The sequence below is a fragment of the Panthera uncia genome, assembly GCF_023721935.1.
Source record: "Panthera uncia isolate 11264 chromosome D3 unlocalized genomic scaffold, Puncia_PCG_1.0 HiC_scaffold_8, whole genome shotgun sequence".
In the NCBI taxonomy this organism is placed as follows: Eukaryota; Metazoa; Chordata; class Mammalia; order Carnivora; family Felidae; genus Panthera; species Panthera uncia.
In genome coordinates this window covers 50,231,749-50,252,877 of record NW_026057586.1, presented here as the reverse complement: position 1 = coordinate 50,252,877, position 21,129 = coordinate 50,231,749, and the positions used below count along the sequence as shown (strand labels likewise).

The following is a 21,129-nucleotide window of genomic DNA, read 5'->3' as shown; positions in this document are numbered from 1 at the left end:
GATAGGGGTTCAGTTTCATTCTTTTGCATGTGACTGTCAGTTTTCCCAAGGCCATTTATTGAAGAGGCTATTCTTCTCCCATTGTATATTCTTGGCTCCTTTGTCATAAATTAATTGATCATATCATTGTGGGCCTATTTCTAGGCCCTCTAATCTATTCCACTGATCAGTGTGGGTGTTTTTATGCCAATACCATACATTTTGATCACCATGACTTCATGACATAGTTTGAAATCAGGGAGCCTGATGCCTCCAGCTTTGTTCTTTCTGATGATTGCTTTGACAAGTGGGCTTTTGTGGTTCCATACACACTTTAGTATTGTTTGCATTGTTTCTGTGAAAATGCCATTGGAACTTTGATGGGAATTTGCAGGGACTCTGTAGATTGCTTTGGGTAGTATGGATATTTTAACAATATTCTTTCAATCCATGAACACAAAATATCTTTCCATTTATTTGTGTCATCTTCAGTTTTCCATAAATGTCTTACAGTTTTCAGTGTACAGGTCTTTCACCTCCTTGGTTAGATTTATTCCCAGGTTGTTTTATTCTTTTTGATGCAATTTTAAATGGGACTTTTTTCTTAATTTTTTTTCTGATAGTTCATTGTTAATATATAGAAATGCAACTGATTTTTGTATATTGATTTTGTATATTGATTTTGTATATTGATTTTGTATCCTGCAACTACTAAATTTGTTGACTAGCCAAACCATTTTTTGGTGTGGTCTTTAGGATTTTCCTTTTTAAAAAAATTTTTTTAAATGTTTATTTATTTTTGAGAGAGAGAGAGAGAGCACAAGCAGGGAAGGGGCAGAGAGAGAGAGGGAGACACAGAATCTGAAGCAGGCTCCAAGCTCTGAGCTGTCAGCACAGAGCCTGACGCAGGGCTCAAACTCGTGAACATGATGAGATCACGACCTGAGCTGAAGTCGGACGCTTAACCAACTAGGTCACCCAGGCACCCCAAGGGTTTTCTATGTATGGTATCATTTCATCTGCAAATAGAGACAATTTTACTTCTCTCTTTATAATTTGGATGCCTTTTAAAAAGTTTTCTTTTAGCGTCATCTGTTTCCTCCCACCATTGTCTCACCTTAAAATGAACATAAACTCTGTGGGAGGAAAGACTTTCTCCATTTTAATCTAGCACACAGAACATGGCATAACCCATGGCAAACATTCAGTCAGCATTTGTTGGGAAAATGTCATTACTTCTTATTCTTTTAAGTTTTTAATTTGTTTTGAGAGAGAGAGAGTATGTGCATGAGTGGGAAAGGGGTAGAGAGAGAAGAAGAGAGAAGCCCAAGCAGGCTCTGCACTGTCATTGCACAGAGACCCATGCAGGGCTCAAACTCATGAACCGTGAGATTATGACTTGAGCTGAAACCAAGAGTCGGATGCTTAACCAACTGAGCCACCCAGGTGACCCAGAAAAATGTCATTAAGTAGGCCCTCCATGAGGGCAGATAACAGTTCATGTAGAATTGTGCACTTTTAAAAGACAATAGTTTAACACCAAAGACAACTTTGAAAGGAGAAAATAATACCTCCCAAAGACAGCCAGAGAGGAGAGTGGAATCCAGGGAGCATGTCCCACATGAATGTGGTATGGTGGGCTTGGCATCTCCTTCATTTGGGATAATACCAAGCATGTGGTAGATGTCTAATAAATGTTCATTGTGTTAATTATTTAACTAGCTATGGGCTTATCTTCAGTTATATTCAGTGAACATTTGAGGATTAGTTATGAGCTTTGTCAATCACTGGGCAGACACAAAGATGAATAAGAAAAGATCTTTTTCCTCTAGAGATTAGTAATTACATAGATAAGCCTCAGTCTTGTTAGTCCCAGCCATAGAGTTTCACTTTTCTTCCAAGAGGGCTGCATCCCTGAGTTACCCCCAGAGATCCACTGAAGAGGCTTCCAAAGGGTTCAGCCTTGTGGGGATCACCCAGGACAGTTCTGCCCATGGGGACAAGATATAGAACGCTTCCACCTATGTGTACTGGATGACCTGCAATTCTTGCTTCTTTACCAGTTTTTAAATGAGGATTTTCCCCTCCCTTGAGGCCCAGATTTAAGTACTGAAAGGGCAGGGACCCACGTACGTTACTCCATGCACGTTGTCTTTGTTAGCATTGTGGGCATAACTGAATTTGTCCTTCTCCTTGACCGTCTTGTCCATCTGCTCTTCATTACTTTAGACTAACCAGAAAAATTGTGTCTTGTCTAGGGTGACACTGCTTTTCAGTAGCTGAGCCAGGGCAAGAATGCACCTCTTCTTTTTTTTTTTTTTTTTAATTTTTTTTAATGTTTATTTATTTATTTTTTTTTCTAGATACATGTAATATGGTAATACACACACAAAGACACACACACATATAAAAACCAGTATATCACTATCTGTGAATACAAATTAATTTAATGTTTATTTTTGAGAGAGACAGAGACAGAATGTGAGTGGGTTGGGACAGAGAGAGAGGGAGACACAGAATCTGAAACAGGCTCCAGGCTCTGAGCTGTCAGCACAGAGCCCAACGTGGGGCTCGAACTCACGAGCTGCGAGATCATGACCTGAGCTGAAGTTGGACGCTCAACCGACTGAGCCACCCAGGCGCCCCACGAATGTACGTCTTCTAACTATGGGGCCAGTGCTGTATCCAGGACACTACCTTCCCTCAACTCATGCTGCGTGAGAGACAGGTGACATCGAGTACACATTACGTGTGGGAAAGTACTTTGGAAATTGTCTATCAGTAGGATGTTGATCAACAACCAGAATGAGAATGACTTTAACTTCATGGTGCATGAACTGCAGACCACCATGCACAATTGCTCCAGAGGAACTCACATGCCCACCCTTGTTGAGGACCCTTGCTGCCCTAATTATTTAGTTCCAGATACTGTAGACCCCAAGGAAAAATCAATAGCAGTGGCCTCAGAGAGAAGTGATTCCCTCTTTTACTGACTCTGGGACCTTGAGCAAGTTATCTAATCTTTCTAAACCTCTATCTTCTCATCTAGAAAATGGAGATTATGAGTGCCTGCCTTCTGATGGCTGTGAGAATTCAGTGTATGTAAAGCCCTTAGTAAGGGCTTCTAGTAAGTGCTTAAGAAGTGTTAGCCATTGTTAAAGGGTGATTATTTTAAAAGGGTAAATGATGACTCTCAGATATCAAATGAACACGTGTCAAGGATTTATTTAATTCGCTCATTAATGAGATAATCAGTAGGTTGTTACAATCAGGTACCTGGAAGGCTGCACCACACAATGCCTAGTTTTCTGCTGATAACACCCATTAATCATTCTGATCCATTTCAGAATTTTTCACAATTATTTTCTGCATTTTTTTTTCTTATTGCTAGTTCCTTATTTGCATGCTAGGAATGTTTTGAGGACCAATAAGTTAATAGATATGAAAATTTGCCATATAAGCTGTGATATATTTTGCAAATAGTAGAGTACAAAAGAGACAGGTGAGGCCAACCTGAATTTCGGGCCAACCTCTGATACTTCCTGTGATACTGTGATCTTGAGCAAGTCACAGAACACCTCTTTGCCTATCTTTCCTTAGCTGTAAGTTAGTGTATTTAAGATTCACTGCACAAGGCTATGGCGAGAATTAGATGAAGTTATGTGTGGGAAAGTACTTTGGAAAATAAAAAAAAAAATGCTATAGAAGGGATGTGATGTTATTGCTCTCAGCTTAGATTTGGTCCATTTTTCTTTAAGAAGAGACTTTAGAATAAGAGATGGAGTGGTGAGTTCTTAAACTCACCAGGTCATTATTACTGCAAGTTGTAAATCACATGGAGAGGTCTTTAACTCAGTAACAATGATTTATGGCACTACTGTTGATCCAAAAGCACCTCTCCAATATTCACCCACATGTCCTGATGGCTCCAGAGAGAAGTTCATGGTGCCAGCAGTGGTAATGTTGATGCCCATGGGGCCATGTGTCCTTAATTAAACCTGTAAGAACGGCATTTTACTCTCCTCAACCTCTTCCCCCAGTGCTGTCATCCCAGAGTCTCCCCTGGTTATCCTGTAAAAAGAGATTCATTTAACCAGCCTGTGGAGACTCTCAGGAATTTGCAGGAATTGGGAAGGAAAAGTCTTTGGCCCAGCACACTCCTTTCCTGGCCCAGTTCTGGGTTTTGTAATTGAGAAGGGATAAGGAGGGTTTGGAGTGAGTCCAGGACCCGACACTGAAAGCACTGAGAGGAGTTGAGCGAGCTCTGGTGGGAGGTGCCAGGACTGCTTCGCCTGGAAAGGAGCAGGCCACAGCGGGACTCTATGGGCAGATGCTTCCACAGAGGCAGTCTTTCCACCATGCCTGGTGCAGAAGAGAGTGACTTTACCTCAAGGGTTATAGTTATGGAGACTGAAGAACTGTCTGCCTAAGCTAGTGAATGCTGTGGACACATTTATGAAGGTTCTACCAAGTTCTTCTCTAGAGATGTTGAAGAACAAGATTGGGACTCTCTTAATCTGAAATATTACAGAACATGTCTCCCCCGCTGCCCCGCTGAGGCAGAGGCTTGATTCAGATACGAAGAAGGGAAAAGCTGAGACAAGGGAACCACACCTGATTGTCCTACCTTGTCTATTGTGACTAACAGAGCCAGGTGAAGGTGGGAGAGAGATTGAGTAACTGAGCTGACTTCCCTGTTTACCTTCCCTTCCCTGTGCCCTGTGAGGGGCAGCATTTGTGACAGCGTTTATCACACTTACTTCCTCTCCTTAGACAGCTCTTCAAAGGCAGAGCCTTGGTCTTCACCCCTGTGTCTCCAGCCCCTAGCATAATACCTGACACGTAGTAGGGCTCAGCAAATATTTGTTGAATGAGTGCACAGATATGAATAACTCCTTTGACAGGCTGAGGTCAAGTCAACAGAAACCTCAATGCTGGAGACACTGACAGAAACCCCATTTAAAAGCCAGTTGACCAGCCCAACCTGTGAGTGCTATTGAACTGTTCACCATAAAATAGTAAGGGAAGCCTGAGTTCAAACTTCAGCATTCGTAGTGAGACTATTTTCAGCTTTCTCAGAGACAGCATCTGTAAATAATCAGGCAGAAGCCTTTTATAAAACAACACAGACAAACCTCAAAGACTATTCTAAGGCTGCAACATTTAAACAAGATTTTAACCCATGGGGACGCCAAGATCAACACGGAACTTCCTGAACATAAAAGCCTGGAATGTCATAGCAGTGTGGGGGCAAAAGCTATGATCGCATTTCCCCTTTTCTAAATTATATACTGCTTAGTGTTAATGTGAGCGGAGGGCTGGGACAGAGACGGCCCTGTGGGTTACGTAAGTAAACCTCCTTGCACCCTCCATCTCAGCTGTAATGCAGCATCCATGGTGACAGTGTGGAGGGAGTCACCAGGCTGGCTGGACTGACAGAAGGCAAAAGGTCACTTGTAGGTCATGCCATGATTTAAGTACTTGATGTAATTTATAACTGGGCTTTTGCCCTATGTAGAAAAATGATCAGGGACATTTGTTGTGTAATTTCTTCTCTCACTAGAAGATGTTGTTCTTAAAACTGAGTTTAGTGGCAGCTATGAAAGACCATCTGTAGCACATTCCAAAATCACTTTCTTTTCCTTCCCAATTGGCAAGAGGGACAAGAAACCAAATGAACCCTTTAGCTCTCTCAACCTGCATGATTCTCGCCTGAGGAAGAGAGACAGGTCTCTAGGTCACATCTTTCCCTGTCCCTGTATTAGGGACCACATCAGCCAACCTCAATTATAAACAAGTGAAAACAGAGTGCTCCTAAACCAATCTTACTATCAACCTTACTATGTGTGTGGCCAGTATGATATAAAAATCTGCCCATTTCTCAAGTTACCTGCAACGTTACTTCTTAAGGCTCTTCCAGGGAGACCTGCACTAATAATGAGTCGTCATGTCTTGTTACCTGGGCAAGCTAATATTTGAACAACTATCATAACACCTGACAGTTGATACAACTAACTTTAATTCCTTACTTTAATTCCTTAAATCATTTTAATTCTTTAAATCCAAAAGGATTTTTGAGGTTATTTTCTTAAAAAATAAGAACGTTATTTGGAAAAATAGTACACATATTCATTTTAATTCGTGTGTTCTGGACTTGAGGATAAGGCTACATCTTCATTTTTGTACTCCTAGTTGGTGTAGTGTTTGGAAGATGGTCTAAGCCCAATAAATATTTTTTGAATCACTGAGTGAGAGGAATATTTACAGAGCAGAAGCCTCTGTGCTGGTTGGCTGTGAGTCCAGTGGTGTCTTCTTTCTGCAAACTCTGAAAATGTGTATAAACAAAAAGATCAGAGTGAGAATTTAAAAAGAACATTTATTATAATTTTCAATAATATGTACTTTTTAAGCTCATGAATACCGTATCTGAAATTGTGCATGGACACACATACACCCCCAACACTTCCCATAGGTACATGCTTAGACCGTCACGCATAGCCTGTGTGTGAGTGCATGTATATATATCAATGTTTTTTTTTAAAAGATACGGAAAATATAGTTAACAGTAGTTATCTCTAAAAAAGGAGTAAATTTGGGAAAGATAAAGAGTACTTTCACAATTTAGCTTATATGTTTCTCATTTTTGAATTCTTCCTATGAGTATGCATTTGTATATCTCAGTTCTTAACACATGGTCTGGCACTTAGCAAACGTTAAATCAATGTTAAACACACACATAAAGTGAATCAGTGAATGGAGTGACATGTAAATTATACTCAAAACATTTGACTTTGAGAGAGTTAGGAGTAGAATGGTGATAAGGAAATTGAACTGAAGACTTAGGAAAGAGAGGGCATCGTCTGGGTCTATCAATGAAAGAAGCCATCAGAAATATAGGAATAGTTTTGGGTTGCTATTGATAAATATATTTTCCAATTAAAAAAAACCAAAATGGCCCCAAATTTACTGCCCACTATTAGCAAATAACATAGTATTATGTAGAGTAACATGGTATTACACATAATTGTAGGTGTTCCTCTGGGCTTATCTATTGCCTGAACAAAGGCCAATGGCCTGGCAAGAAGGCCACTAACTTTGGTGATCTGCTAACCTGATAGGGCTGGACAGGCATAGCTTCCTGAAAGGCCTTTGTACTCACAGTCCTCTTCAGGTAATGCTGGTTTGCCGCATCAAATAAAGAACTAATGAAACCATCTGGAGAAGGAGACAGCAATCTAGTGGTTCAAGCACCAGTCATTTGGCCCGTCCATGAGCTTGATGTCCAGAAACTGACATGATGCGTGAGAACGTTTAACCCCAATCCAGCTGGTATGACCCCAATGCAAGAAACCCTTTCTTGGCCCCTCATCTAGGAAATGAGTTGGCAGTATTTAAAAATGCTTGAATGGCAGCTTGGAGTCTATTTGAAGAAGCTGGTAGAAAGATCCCAATGGCAGGAATGTCCAGATAAGATTACCACCAGTAGTCGGTTGCTGAAATCACTTAAGTATTTTGATCAGGTGGAAAAAGTGCCACTTAGCTTCAGTCTGGGTGGCAGAGAGTCCTTTTAAATGTAGCTACAGCACAGACGTTCTGTGCATTACTCATGCTGTGAAGTACGTGATTTAAGCCACTGACTTCCTAAATTAAAGACACAAAAAGGCAGACATGTAATTCTTTTAATTACACCTCCAAATTTCTCCTACATTCCTTTGAGTTTGTCTCCTGTTTGTCCGTGTTTGCCTGTTTGATCAACCTACCAGCAGAAGATGAGCAGCGGTGAAGGTAGAGGATCTGTAAGAGGATAAAAGACTTAATTTGTTTTCACTATAGGAAAATGAAGGCAGTGTTTTTGGAAGTTGAGAAGATAAGAAATCTGATTTCTGCTGATAGTAGAGCATTTCAAGGCAGAACTGAGACATAATGTTTGTATGTTTTTTTGCTATCTGCTGTCCACTAACATGGGTTATTAATAAAACATATTTGACTTCTATCACCAGGCAAGAAGGTTCAATTTTATCTTGTATTTCTAGTAAAGTACAGCCTTCTAACCTTAACATGTATTTTTTGTAACTCAGCAAGAGACAGGCTGCACTTTCAGAAGGTTTGTAGTCATGAACAACTTAAAGCTGTGTGTACTTTTTAAAACTATGCAACCATTTAGATATTTATTTGTAGGAACTAATTGAAGTAGGTACTTAGAAAGCCATGTAAGTTTGTTTTCTGCTAGATGACATGAGAAACTGAATTTTGGAATTAAGCAGCTAAGTTTCTCTCCTCTTTCTCACCTGTTCCCCTTTGTAAGGAAGGGGACGTGATGACTTCTTTTACTGTCACAGTTTCTGGGTTGGTTTTCTGATTATAATGGGAGACGTGCTAACCCATCTGTACTCCCAGACTAGGCCTCACTGACATCAGTGCACCAGTCTGAAGGTTGTTAGGTCTCTGTGCCAAGAAAAGCCTCTCTGTAATCCCACGGTCATTAAACTAGTGTAACCTCACCCACCCCAGATTTCCCCCCCAGGTACACTTGACCTCAGCTAAGTCTTTAACATGTAACCCTTTGAGTGATGTTCTAAGAATGTCCATGTTGGATATGGCCTGGTAAGAGAAGGCTACAATCTTTATTGGGGTTTCTGAGGGAAAGGAAGGGCAGAGCAGGATAAATAGGATTGGCTAGTTTGAATAATTTCTGAGGGATTTTGGCAATGGGGATGGTCTCTAGTTGCCTGGTACCTGGCCCTGGGATGATTAAGGCAGAGGAATATTGTATCCAGGGTGAATGGAACAGAATGAGGAAGTCTGGCTCTGGATTGGTTAGTTTGCATATCAAAGGCATGCTCCCAGCTGGGCCCTTTGCTATCTCCAAGAATTGGCTATCCCCAGGGGAGGGGACAGTCTCTTTTCAGCTAGAAAGGGTTTTTTTAAGGTGTCAAAACATCATAATGTACAGAAAATAAAAAAAATACAATACAAATGAGTTTAACATATCTGTCTGAATCTTTCTTAGTTACCTTTTGTGGGTTTGCATGAGTATTTGCCAAATTATGTTATAAAGTGATTTGCCTTTAGTGGTCTACATGATTTCAAATGAATGGTACGGTATTTATTCAGCCCTAAGTTACTGTCCAATACCAACTTTAACCTCGACTGTGGCAGGCAATCCAGAGCCCTCTTCCCCTCACCCAGAAACTTTTTGAGGGCTCTTATTAGCCTTTTAGACTTCTTTTTTTTTCTTTTTCTTTTTTTTTCAGATTTCTGCAGAAGAGATTTTAGCCTACATAGATTTTGTTGCTTTACAAAACTTAATGAGGCTTTTCCCCTTTTCACCGTACTTGGAAATACTGAGGACTCATTCCAGTTACCCATAATTTCTCAGACACCCACTGGCAGCTAGCCATAGGAAAATGTTTTCCTGTTCTAGGACTGAGGCAACTGTAGGGCTGAAGTTTCATTTTGGTGACACACACACTCATAAATAACCATCAGATATTTTATCATTTCATGTTTGGATGATTTTCCAGTTATCTATTTTATCTTTTGCTGTGAAACAAACCACTCCAAAACCTAGTGGCATAAAGCAGTTTATTACTCTTATATCTCTGGTCTGTAAGTTCAGGATTCTGTGCAGCTTGCCTCTGCAGCACCACCCTGGGGTTTCAGCTGGGATCATAGGAATGGCTGGAACTGGAAAACATGCGGGCAGCAGGGCAGGTCTCTCTCCTCATATGGTCTCCAAGTGACTAAGTGCAAGCTTTCTCACAGAACAGCAGCCTCAGGGTAGCCTTCTGACATGGTTGCTCTGGGCTCCAAAAACAATTCTTCAGGAATCAGAAAGGGGAAGCTGCTGGTCTCTTAAGGCTGAGCCTGGAAATTGGCAGTCTACAGCATTCTTTCTGCCATATTGGTTAGGTTGGTTAAGTTTTCACAGAGACACCCACACCCCACCCTGCAGATTCCAGGGCAGAGGACAGACTTCACCTCTCAGTTGGAAGATTAGCAAAGAATCTGTGGTTATCTCTACCGCATGGCATTTAGCATATCGACAAAAAGAAGATTATGTTTATCTCACTCTGTACCTACCTTAGAAAAGTAGATATTCAGCTGTAGCTCATTTCAGAGTTCTCTCTCTATGAAGATTGTTGACTGATGGAAAAATTTTGACTTCAAACTAAAATTATGACTTGGTAATCATCTAAACTATATACAGTGTATAGTAGGATATCCAAATGTATATCCTTGCACTTATTGGATATTTTCCAAAGAATTTTAAGATGTATTAAATGATTCTTACATCTGTGCTTGAGTATTACTGTCTTCATTTTGTTCATGAGGAAGTGGAGGCTCTGAGTGGTTAAGTGTCCCACATTACGTGGCTACTCATGGTGGCAGAGACAGGACCAGAATTAGGTTAGCTGTATACTTTTCACTGATGGCATCTTTGTGTTCCTTAATATAGATAAAAGGAAGTCAACGACCATGATAAGAACTTTTAATAAATTTCATCATTTTGGGTGTTAATTTCCTGAAATGAAGAAAAGATCTTTGGTTTCAGGTACATGCTTAGTGTTTGACAGCTCTTAGAGACTTTGTCCCACATGATGATCTCATGAGAGGTATTGTTAAAGCACCATTTTTCAGATGAGGAAACAGAAGTACAGAGAGGTTAAGTAAACTGCTTGTGGATTGGTCACATGGCTGACTGGTAGAGCTAGTGCCCACGCCCAGAACTTGAAACTCTGAATCTTGTCATGTCTACCTCTTGAATCCCCACTCCCCCACACCCATACACCCTGTTTCTTGGCCTTGGAAGTCTTAGGACAGCATACAAATGGCTCAGTTGTATAGACCGGGACCAGCCTTCTCAGGGACAAAAATGGAGGCCTCAGAGGACTGAAAGAGCAGTGAGAGAAAGGCACAAAGAACAGGGCAGCACTGGCATTATTAGAGGAAATGGGGAACACTCTAATTGCAGGCAGTTTCAACTTTGACTGTTTCCAGGAAAAGCTAATACTGTTATGATTTCTCCTGATGCATGTGAAATCAGTTGCTATAGCAATGACCAGTGTTTGTTGGAACTTGCTGACAGCAGCAGGCCTTAGGAGTAAAATCTCTCTGTTAATCATGCTTCTGATGCTGATAGTAATGAACTTGGATCCACCATCTCAGCCGCTCTACCATGTCCATTTCCCACCATGATCTCCTGGCCAGAAGGAAGGGCAAGACAAGTCTCTGCTCATGTCACTAGATAGACATGTTGACAATGGCCTTGGGAACATGGTTCAGCTGTGGCCATGTTCTAGGGAAGGGGAGCCAGGCTGATGATAGGGAAAATGAGGAGTTTGGAGCCCAAGTCTGAACCGATCTTGGTAAATGTTTGGGTAGATCCAATATCGTCCATACATCTGTAGATGTCACAAAGAGACTAGGAAATAAATTATTTTGTTATTTGTTCAAGCTGAAACAACATTAGCAAACATTTCCATTTTTCCATTGAGACGTAAGCAGATGTTGGCAGTAAGCTACAGGACACATTTCCCGGTTCCACATTCCTTCCCCACTGCTACAGCGGCCCTCTTTCACTCCTCAAGCTTCTACTTGCGTTGGGATCTCTGCAGTAGCTACTCCCTCTCCCCAGTGATCTTGTATGACTAGCTCCTTGTTATTCAGAGCTCCGCTTAATAACCACTTCCTGACTTAGTTTTAAATTATTGTTATTGATTTAGGGGTTTTTTAGGTATAATTGACATACGACATTATATTCATTACAGGTATACAACTTAATCATTTGATATCTGTATACATTGGGAAATGATCACCACAAATGAACTAGTTTACATCCATCACCTTATGTAGCGACATTTTTTTTTTTCTTGTGATGAGAACTTTTCAGGTTTACTGTCTTAGCAACTTCCAAATATGCAATACAGTATTGTTAACTATAGTCATTGTACTATACATTACATCCCCATAATGTATTTATTTTATAACTAGAATTTTGTACTCCCTGCCTCTGGAAATCACTGGTCTATTCTCTGATTCTATGAGCTTGATTTTTTGTTTGTTTGTTTTTTAGATTCCTTATAAGTAAGATCATATGGTATTTGACTTTCTTTCACTTATTATACTTAGCATAATGCCCTCAAGGTCCATCCAAGTCGTTGCAAATGGCAAGATTTCATTCTTTTTTCTGATTGAATAATAATATGTATGTATGTGTGTGTGTACACCGACACACACACACACACACACACACACACACACACACAGAAGTAGAATTGCTGGATCATATGGTACTTCTATTTTTAATTTTTTGAGGAACCTCTATACTGTTTTCCATAGTGGCTGCACCAATTTACATTCCTACCACCAGTGCACAAGAGTCCTTTTTCTCTACATCTTTACCAACACTTGTTATTTCTTGTCTTTTTGAATATAGCCATTTTAACAGATGTGGGGTGTTTTATCTCATTGCAATTTTGATTTGTATTTCCTTGAGGATATCTGGTGGCCATCTTTATATCTTCTTTGGAAAAATATCTATTTAGATCCTCTGCCTATTCTTTAATCAGATTTTTTTGAGTTTTTGTTAATTTCTTTGTTTTGCTATTGAGTTAAATGAGTTCTTTATATATTTTGGATATTAACCCCTTACCAGATACATGATTTGCAAATATTTTCTCCCATTTTATAGGTTGCCTTTTATTTTGTTGATGGTTTCCTTCACTGTGTAAAGGCTTTTAATTTGGTGTAGTCCTACTTGCTTATTTCTGCTTTTTTTTTTTAAACATTTATTTATTTTTGAGACAGATAGAGACAGATCATAAGCAGGGGAGGAATGGAGAGAGAGGGAGACACAGAATCTGAAGCAGGCTCCAGGCTCCGAGCTGTCAGCACAGAGCCCCATGCGGGGCTTGAACTCATGAACTGTGAGATCATGACCTGAGCCGAAATCGAGTTGGATGCTTAACCGACCGAGCCACCCAGGCGCCCCAGCTTATTTTTGCTTTTGTTGTCAGATTAAAAAAACACAACCTATGTCAAGGAGCTTATGGTTTCAGATCTTACATTCAAGTTTTTAGATCATTCTGAGTTAATTTTTGTGTATTGTGTAAGATACTTTCTAGTTCCATTCTTTTGCATATGGCTGTTCAGTTTGTCCAGTCATCCATCCATCCATCCATCCATCCAATTATTTATTGAAGAGATTGCCCTTCCTCATTGTATATTCTTAGTTTCTTTGTCATAATTGACCATATATGTGCAGGTTTATTTCTGGTCACTCTGCTCTGGTCTTTTGATGTGTGTCAGTTTTATGTCAATACCATACTGTTTTGATTACTGTGGCTTCAAAATATAGTTTGAAATCAGGGAGCATGATGCTTCTAGGTTTCTTCTTCTTTTTAAATTTGCTTTGGATATTCGCATCTTTTGTGGTTCCACACAAATTTTAGTATTGTTTATTTCTGTGAAAAATGCCATTGGAACTTCAATGGGGATTGCATTGACTCTGTAGATTGCTTTGGGTAGTATGGGTTATTTTATTTTATTTTATTTTATTTTATTTTATTTTATTTTATTTTATATGGACATTATAACAACATTAACTCATTGAATCCATGAACACAGAGTATTTTTCTATTTATTTATTTCCATTAATTTCTTTCATTAATGTCTTAAAGTTTTCAGTGTACAACTCTTTCACCTACTTGGTTAAATTTATTCTTAAGTATTTTGTTCTTTTTGATGCCATTGTAAATGGGATTGTTTTCTTAATCTTTTTCTGATAGTTTGTGATTACTGTATACAAATGGAACAGATTTTTGTATCGTGCAATCTTACTGAATTCATCCATTAGTTCTAACACTTTTTTGGTGGAGTTTAGTGTTTTATATATATAATATCACATCATCTGCAAATGATGACAATTTTCTTCTTCCTTTCCAATTTGGATGTTTCTTATTTCCTCTTCTTGCCTAATTGCCCTGGCTTGGATTTCCAATATTATGTTGAATAAAAATACATCCTTATCTTATTCCTGATCTTAGAGGAAAAGCTTTCAGCATTTTACCATTGAGTATAATGTTAGCTGTAGGCTTGTCATATGTGGCCTTTATTATGTTGATATACTTTCCCTCTGTACATACTGTTGAGAGTTTTTTATTGTTGAATTTTCTCAAATGCTTTTCTGCATCTATTGAGATGATCATATGATTTTTATCCTTCATTTTATTATGTGATGTATCATAATGATTGATTTTTGTGGATGTTGAACCATTGTGCATCCCTGGAATAAATCTTACTTGATTATGGTGTATGATCCTTTTGATACATTATTGAATTCAGTTTGCTAATATTTTATTGGAGATTTTTACATTTATGTTCATTAAGGATATTGATGTGTGATTTTTTTTTTTTTTTTTTTTTTTTTTGGTGCCATACATGTCTGGTTTTGGTATCAGGGTAATGCTGGCCTTATAAAATGAGTTTGAAAGAACTCTCTCTTCTTCTATTTTTTTGGAAGAGTTTAAGAAAGATTGGTATTCTTTGGATGTTTGGTAGAATCACTAGTGAAGCCATCTGGTCCTGGACTTTTGTTTGTTGGGAGGTTTTTGATTACTGATTCAGTTCCTTACTAGTAACCAATCTTTTCAGATTTTCTGTTTCTTCATGATTCTGTCTTGGCAAGTTATATGTTTCTAGGAATTTATTCATTTCTTCTGGGTTGTCAGGTAGTAGTCTCTTATAGTCCTCTGTTATTACCGTGGTAGCAGTTGTAATGTTTTCTTCATTTCTGATTTATTTATTTGAGTTTTCTCTCTTTTTTCTTGGTGAGCCTAGCGAAAGGCTTGTCAATTTTATCTTTTCAGTGAACCAACTGTTAGTTTCATCGATCTTTTCTATTATCTTTTTAGTATCTATTTTATTCATTTCGGCTCTGATATTTATTTCTTTTCTTCTACCAACTTGTACTTTGTTTTTCTTTATTTCTTTGAGGTATAAAGTTAGGTTGTTTGAGATTTTTGCTTGTTTTTTTTTTTTTTGAGATAGTATTCATTACTATGAATGTCTCTCTTAGAACTGCTTTTACTGTATCTCATAAATTTTGGTTTGTTGTATTTCCATTTTTATTTGTCTCAAGGAATTTTTAAATTCCTTCTTCAACCCATCAGTAGCATGTTGTTTAATCTTCACATAGTTGTGAATTTTCCAGTTTTCTTGTAATTAATTTCTACTTCTACACCATTGTGGTCAGTAAAGATGCTTGGTATTATTTCAGTTCTTCTTAAATTTATTAACACTTGACCTAAGATATGATCTATCCTGAACATAGTGAGTGTTCCATGTGCCCTTGAGAAGAGTGTGTGTTCTATTGCTTTTGGAGAGAATGTTTCGTATATATAGGTTAGGTCCATCTGGTCTAACATGTTGTTAAGGCCGATGTTTCCTTGTTGACTTTTCTGCCTAGATGATCTGTTAGCCTCCTGATTTCTGAAGGACCCAGTGTAAAGTAGCCACTTTGATTCTCAGTGTAATACTATTTGAAATTTTCATGTTATTTTATTTGTTTATTTTGCATCTCTTCCCAACCCCCATACTCTGTCTCAGAGGCAGGTTCATGGAGAAGGGACCTTGTCTGTTGGTCACCAGTAGAACCCGGAGAACAATGCCTGGCCCAGGTCTCAACAAATATATGTAAAATTAATGAACTCTTCCTAGTTACTGCAGTTCTTTAAACCAGGTATACTTTCTCACACATCAATACCTTTGCACATGCTGGACCCTCTACCTGGAGTGCCCTTTTCCTCCCTTCTTCTTTTTCTATAACCCCCCAATTTGTTTACCAAACTTTATCTTGTGCTGTCCAGAATGTGGGCAAGATGAATGTTCTAACTTCAATTTTATTATTGCTATTACTATTATTATTATTATTATTATTATTATTTACATACTTTAGGTGAAGAGATCTGTCACTCTGATTGTTAGAGCAAAAGATGTATCCTCTGATTAAGGACTTCAGTCTTCACTAGAGCTGGTACTTTCCCATGACACATTCAAGAGAAGCATGTGAACAGTGCCTGCACAGCAGGTCATGGAAGAGTCCCAAAGCCTCATTGTGTGGATGGAAATTTGAAGTTATCTCCCTGCTCTTAACAGGAGATATTCCCTACTAGAGAGGAGGCACAGAAGCCACTTTCAATGGCTTGTGAAGTTCTTGTAGGATATAATAACAAGATATTTAAATAAAATGGTTGGGAGAGCAGTTAGAGATGTATAACTCCTAGATATTGTGACAGTGTCTCTCAGTACATCCCTTTTCAACCTCTGACTTTATTCATCTTTCTTTTCTTTTTTTCCTCTACATCAGATAATCTCATGAAACTCAGTTCTGCTTAATGTTGGAATCATGTACAATAACCAGCATGTGATAAGTACTTCACTAGATATTCCTGGCTGCTCTTTGTTAGCTTTTGCTTTTTCCTTAAACAGTTCTCAAACTGAATTTTTTGTGGGTCAGTACAGGTAACATGTTCATTTTGAAATTTGATCTGTTGGACCTTCTTGTTTCTTTAACAGCAAAAAAAAAAAAAAAAAAAAGGAACTGGAGAATCTAGAAAGAGTTTTAAAAGTCATCTCTCCACCCTAAAAATATTTCACCCACATCTCCTAGCATGATGATAACTCAGTTGAGGGCAGTGAAAATCAGTAGCCTGACCAGGAACTAGTGCTGTTGATTGTCATTTCTTATTTATTTTTCTTCAGTCCAACTTATTTTAAGCCTAACGTATTCAACACCAGAGTATTGAGTAGTTGAAGAAAGACAGATGTGAATTACAACATAATTAGGTTCATATGTCAGGATGATAGGCAACTGAATAAACCTCCATGTTATTGCACATTTATCCAGAAAAGCTGTGCTAATTATTCTATTTTTCTGGGCCTCCATTTCTTATCTTCAGATTAACAGATCAAACTAGTTGATAATTAAAAGGTCTTCTACCTCTAAGGGTCAGCGTTTGCACGAGTGTTTATTTTTTGCTTGTTTTGTTTTGCTTTTGCTTACTTTCCTTACTAGTTTGCAAGTCACCTCTGAAGCATTAAATTTTAACTTAAATTTTGTTTTGAAATCATTGTAAATTCTTATGCAGTTGTAGGAAATAATATAGAGTAAGCTTGTGTATCCTTTACCCAGTTTCCCCCGGTGGTAACATCTTGCAGAACTATAGGACACTATCACAACCAGGATTTTGGCAATGGTAGAGTCAAGATACAGAAAATGTCCTTTGTCACAAGGTTCCCACACATTTCCCTTATATAGATAGCTTTACTAACTTCCTTCCCTTCCACCTTCTCGTAATCCCTGGCAATCACTAATCAGTAGTCCATTTCTATAATTCTGTCATTTCAAGAAATGTATAAATAGGATTGTACTATATGTAACCTTTCATGGTTGACTTCCCCCCCCCCCCCACACACACTGAGCATTCTGTGTAGCCTCATTAAGATTGTTGTGTGTATCAGTACTTCCTTCCTTTTTTATTGTTGAGTAATATTCCATGGGATAGTCATTCATTCAGTGAAGGACATCTGATTTGTTTCCAGTTTGTGGCTGTTATGAATAAATCTGCTATAAACACTCATTTACAGATTTTTTTTGTGAACATAAGTCTTACTTTTTTTCTGGGATAAATGCCAAAGGAATGCAATTCCTGGATCATATAGTATTTGCATATTTAGTTGTTTAAGAAACTCCCAACTTTTTTTCAGAGTGACTGCACTATTTTACATTCCATTCACATTCTAGAGTGATCTAGTTTTTCTACACCCTCACTAGCATTTGGTGGTGTCACTATTTTTTATTTTAGCTATTTTGATAGATGTGTAGTGGTGTATATTATTGTGGTTTTAGTTTACATTACCCTCATGGCTAGTGATGGTGGATATCTAATGGCTGATGATGTTGGATATCTTGTAATTTACATTACTCTAATGGCTGCTGATGTTGGTTTTAATTTACATCATTCTAATGGCAGATGATGTTGGATGTGCTTATTTGCCATCTGTCTGTCTTTTTGGCAAAATGTCTCTTCATGTTCCTTTGAATGTCTCTTCATGTTTGCCTATGTTCCAATTGAAAAATTTTTGGGTTTTTTTTTTTTTTGTTCTTGAGTTTCTGAAAATGCCTTATACATTCTATATTAGTTCTTTGTTTGACTATATGGTTTGCAAATATTTTCTCCCTCTCTCTAGCTTGTCTTTTCAGCTTCTTAGATAACAGGACTTTTTTCCAAAGGCAAAGTTTTTAATTTTGGTGAAATTCAACTTACCAGTTTTTTTTTTTAAAGTATTTTGCTTTTCGTGTAAAGTCTAAGAACTCTTTACCTAAATAAAGAGCCTAAAAATGTTCTTCTATTACTTTTTCTTTATAAGTCTTTTGTTTTATGTTTAAGTCTGTGATGCATTCAAGTTAAATTTTATATCAGGTGTGAGAATTGCTTGTCAATGTCCAATTGCTTCAGCATAGTTTGTTGGAAATGCTAAATTTCCTCTATTGAATGGCTTTTGTGCCTTTGTCAAAAATCAGGTGGGCATGTTTGGGGTCTGTTTCTGGGTTCTCTGTGCTGAATCACGTATGCAGTACAATCTTGATTACTGTAGTTATATAAAGTTTTGAAATAGGGTAAATTGATTCCTCTGATTTGATGATTCCTTTTCAGAATTGTTTTAGCTATTTTAATTCCTCCACTCCTTTTTGGGAGTTTTTAAATTATGAATTCATGGGGTGCCTAGGTGGCTCAGTTGGTTGAGTGGGCGACTTTGGCTCAGGTCATGATCTCACGGTTTGTGAGTTCAAGCCCTGTGTTGGGCTCTGTGCTGACAGTGCAGAGCCTGCTTTGGATTCTCTGTTTCCCTCTCTCTCTGTCCCTCCCCTGCTTGCACTCACTCTCTCTCTCAAAAGTGAACAAACATTTAAAAAATAAATAAATTAGGGACTCCTGGGTGGCTCAGTCAGTTAAGTGTCCGACTTCAGCTCAGGTCATGACCTCAGCATTCGCGAGTTCGAGCCCGCGCCCCACATCAGTCTCAGTGCTGACAGCTTAAATCCTGGAGCCTGCTTCCAATTCTGTGTGTGTCTCTTTCTCTGCTCCTCCCCAGCTTGCACTCTGTGTCTCAGAAATAAGTAAACATAAAAATTTAAATAAATAAATAAACAAACAAATAAATAAATTATAAATTCATTTTCCTCAATACATATAGGAATACATATATTATTTCATATTAAGTGGGTTGTGGTAGTTTGGGTTTCTTTGAGGAATTTGTTCATTTCATAGAAGTTGTCAAATTTATTCATGTAGAATTGTTCTTAATATTTCTTTATTATCCTTTTGATGTCTGCTGGGTCTGTAGTGATATCCCATTTTTTTCCTGATACTGTTGGTAGTTTACATATATATTTTTTGTCGATCCTACTGAAGTGAATTTTTTGTCACTTTTATTATCTTGGCAAAGAACCAGCTCTTCAGTTTACTATTTTCTCTACTGTTTTTGCATTTTAATATTCATTGGTTTCTGCTCTTATCTTGATTATTTCCTTCCTTCCGCTTGCTTTGGGTTTATTTTGTTTCTTTGTAGGTCCTTGAGCAGGGAGCTTAGATTATTGATTTCAGACTTTTCTTCTTCTTTTTTAGTTTATTTGTCTATTTTGAGAGAGAGAGAGAGAGAGCGCGCATGAACTAGAAGAGGTAGAGAGAGAGGGAGAGAGAGAATCTCAAGCAGGCTCTGTGCTCTCAGCATGGAGCCTGACGCGGGGCTCAATCCCACAAACTGAGAGACCATGACCTAAGCTGATACCAAGAGTTAGATGCTCAACCAACTAAACCACTCAGGTGACCTCCTCCTTTCTAATGTATATATTTAGTGCTGTATATTTTCCTCTCAGCACTGATTTAGTTGTGTCCCACAAATGTTGATATGTTGTATTTTCATTTTCATCAGTTCAATGTATTTATTTCACTGAAATTTCCTTTTGACACATGGATTACTTAGCAGATTGTTATTTAGTGTCAGTGTTTGGAAATTTTACTGTTATCTTTCTGTTACTGATTTCTAGTTTGATTCCATTGTGATCAGAGAACACACTTTGTATGATTTCAACTCTTTTAAATTGATGATGTTTGTATTATAACTCAGGATTTGGTCTATCTTGGTATACGTGCTGTGGGCACTTGTAAAGAATGTATATCCTGCAGTTGTTGGGCAGAGTGTTCTAGAAATTATAATTAGATCCTGTTGGTTGTCGATGGTGATGAGTTCTTCTATGTCCTGCTGATTTGCTGTTGAAAATCATTTTCGAGGCGCCTGGGTAGCTTGGTGGGTTAAGTGTCTGACTTCAGCTCAGGTCATGATGTCATGGTCCGTGGGTTCGAGCCCTGCATTGGGCTCTGTGTTGACAGCTCAGATCCTGGAGCCTGCTTCGGATTCTGTGTGTGTCTCTCTCTCTTCCCCACCCCCACTCACTCTCTGTCTCTCAAAAAATAAATAAATAAACATTAAAAAAAAACTTAAAAAAAAGGAAAATCAGTTTCAACCAATTGTTGAAAGAATGGTGTTAAATTTCTCAGCCATAATTCTTAAGTTGTTTATTTCTCCTTTCAATTTTATCAGTTTTTGCTTCACATATTCTGCAGTTCTGGTGTTTGGTGCATATACACTTAGGATTTCCAAGTCTTGTTGGAGTGACCCTGTTATCATTATGTAGTATCCCTCTCTGTCTCTGGTCATTTTATTTTCTCTGAAGTCTACGTTATCGGATATTAATATAACCACTCCTGCTTTCCTTTGATAATATTTGTCTGATGTATCTTCTTCCATCCTCTTACTTGAATATACCTTCCTATATTGCTATATTTGAAATGAGTTTCTTGTAGATAACATATTCTTAAGTAACACTTTTAAATATGCTCTGCCATTCACTATCTTTTAATTGGTTTATTTAGATTGTTTGCACTTAATGGATTTATTGATATGTTAGGTCTTACGTCAACTTTTATTTTTTTGTCATTATTCTCTGTTTTCTTTTGTTTTTTCTTTTTTCTTTTTCTTTTTCTTTTTCTTTTTTTTTTTTTTTTTTTTTTTTTTTTTTTTTTG

At 38.0% G+C, this 21,129-nt stretch overlaps 1 protein-coding gene across 5 annotated transcripts in view; it reads left to right on the top strand.

The window, feature by feature from the left end:
* COLEC12 (collectin subfamily member 12) overlaps positions 1-21,129 on the top strand; it is a 204,819-nt gene that overhangs the window by 71,121 nt on the left and 112,569 nt on the right. The gene's annotated exons all lie outside the window — the stretch shown is intronic.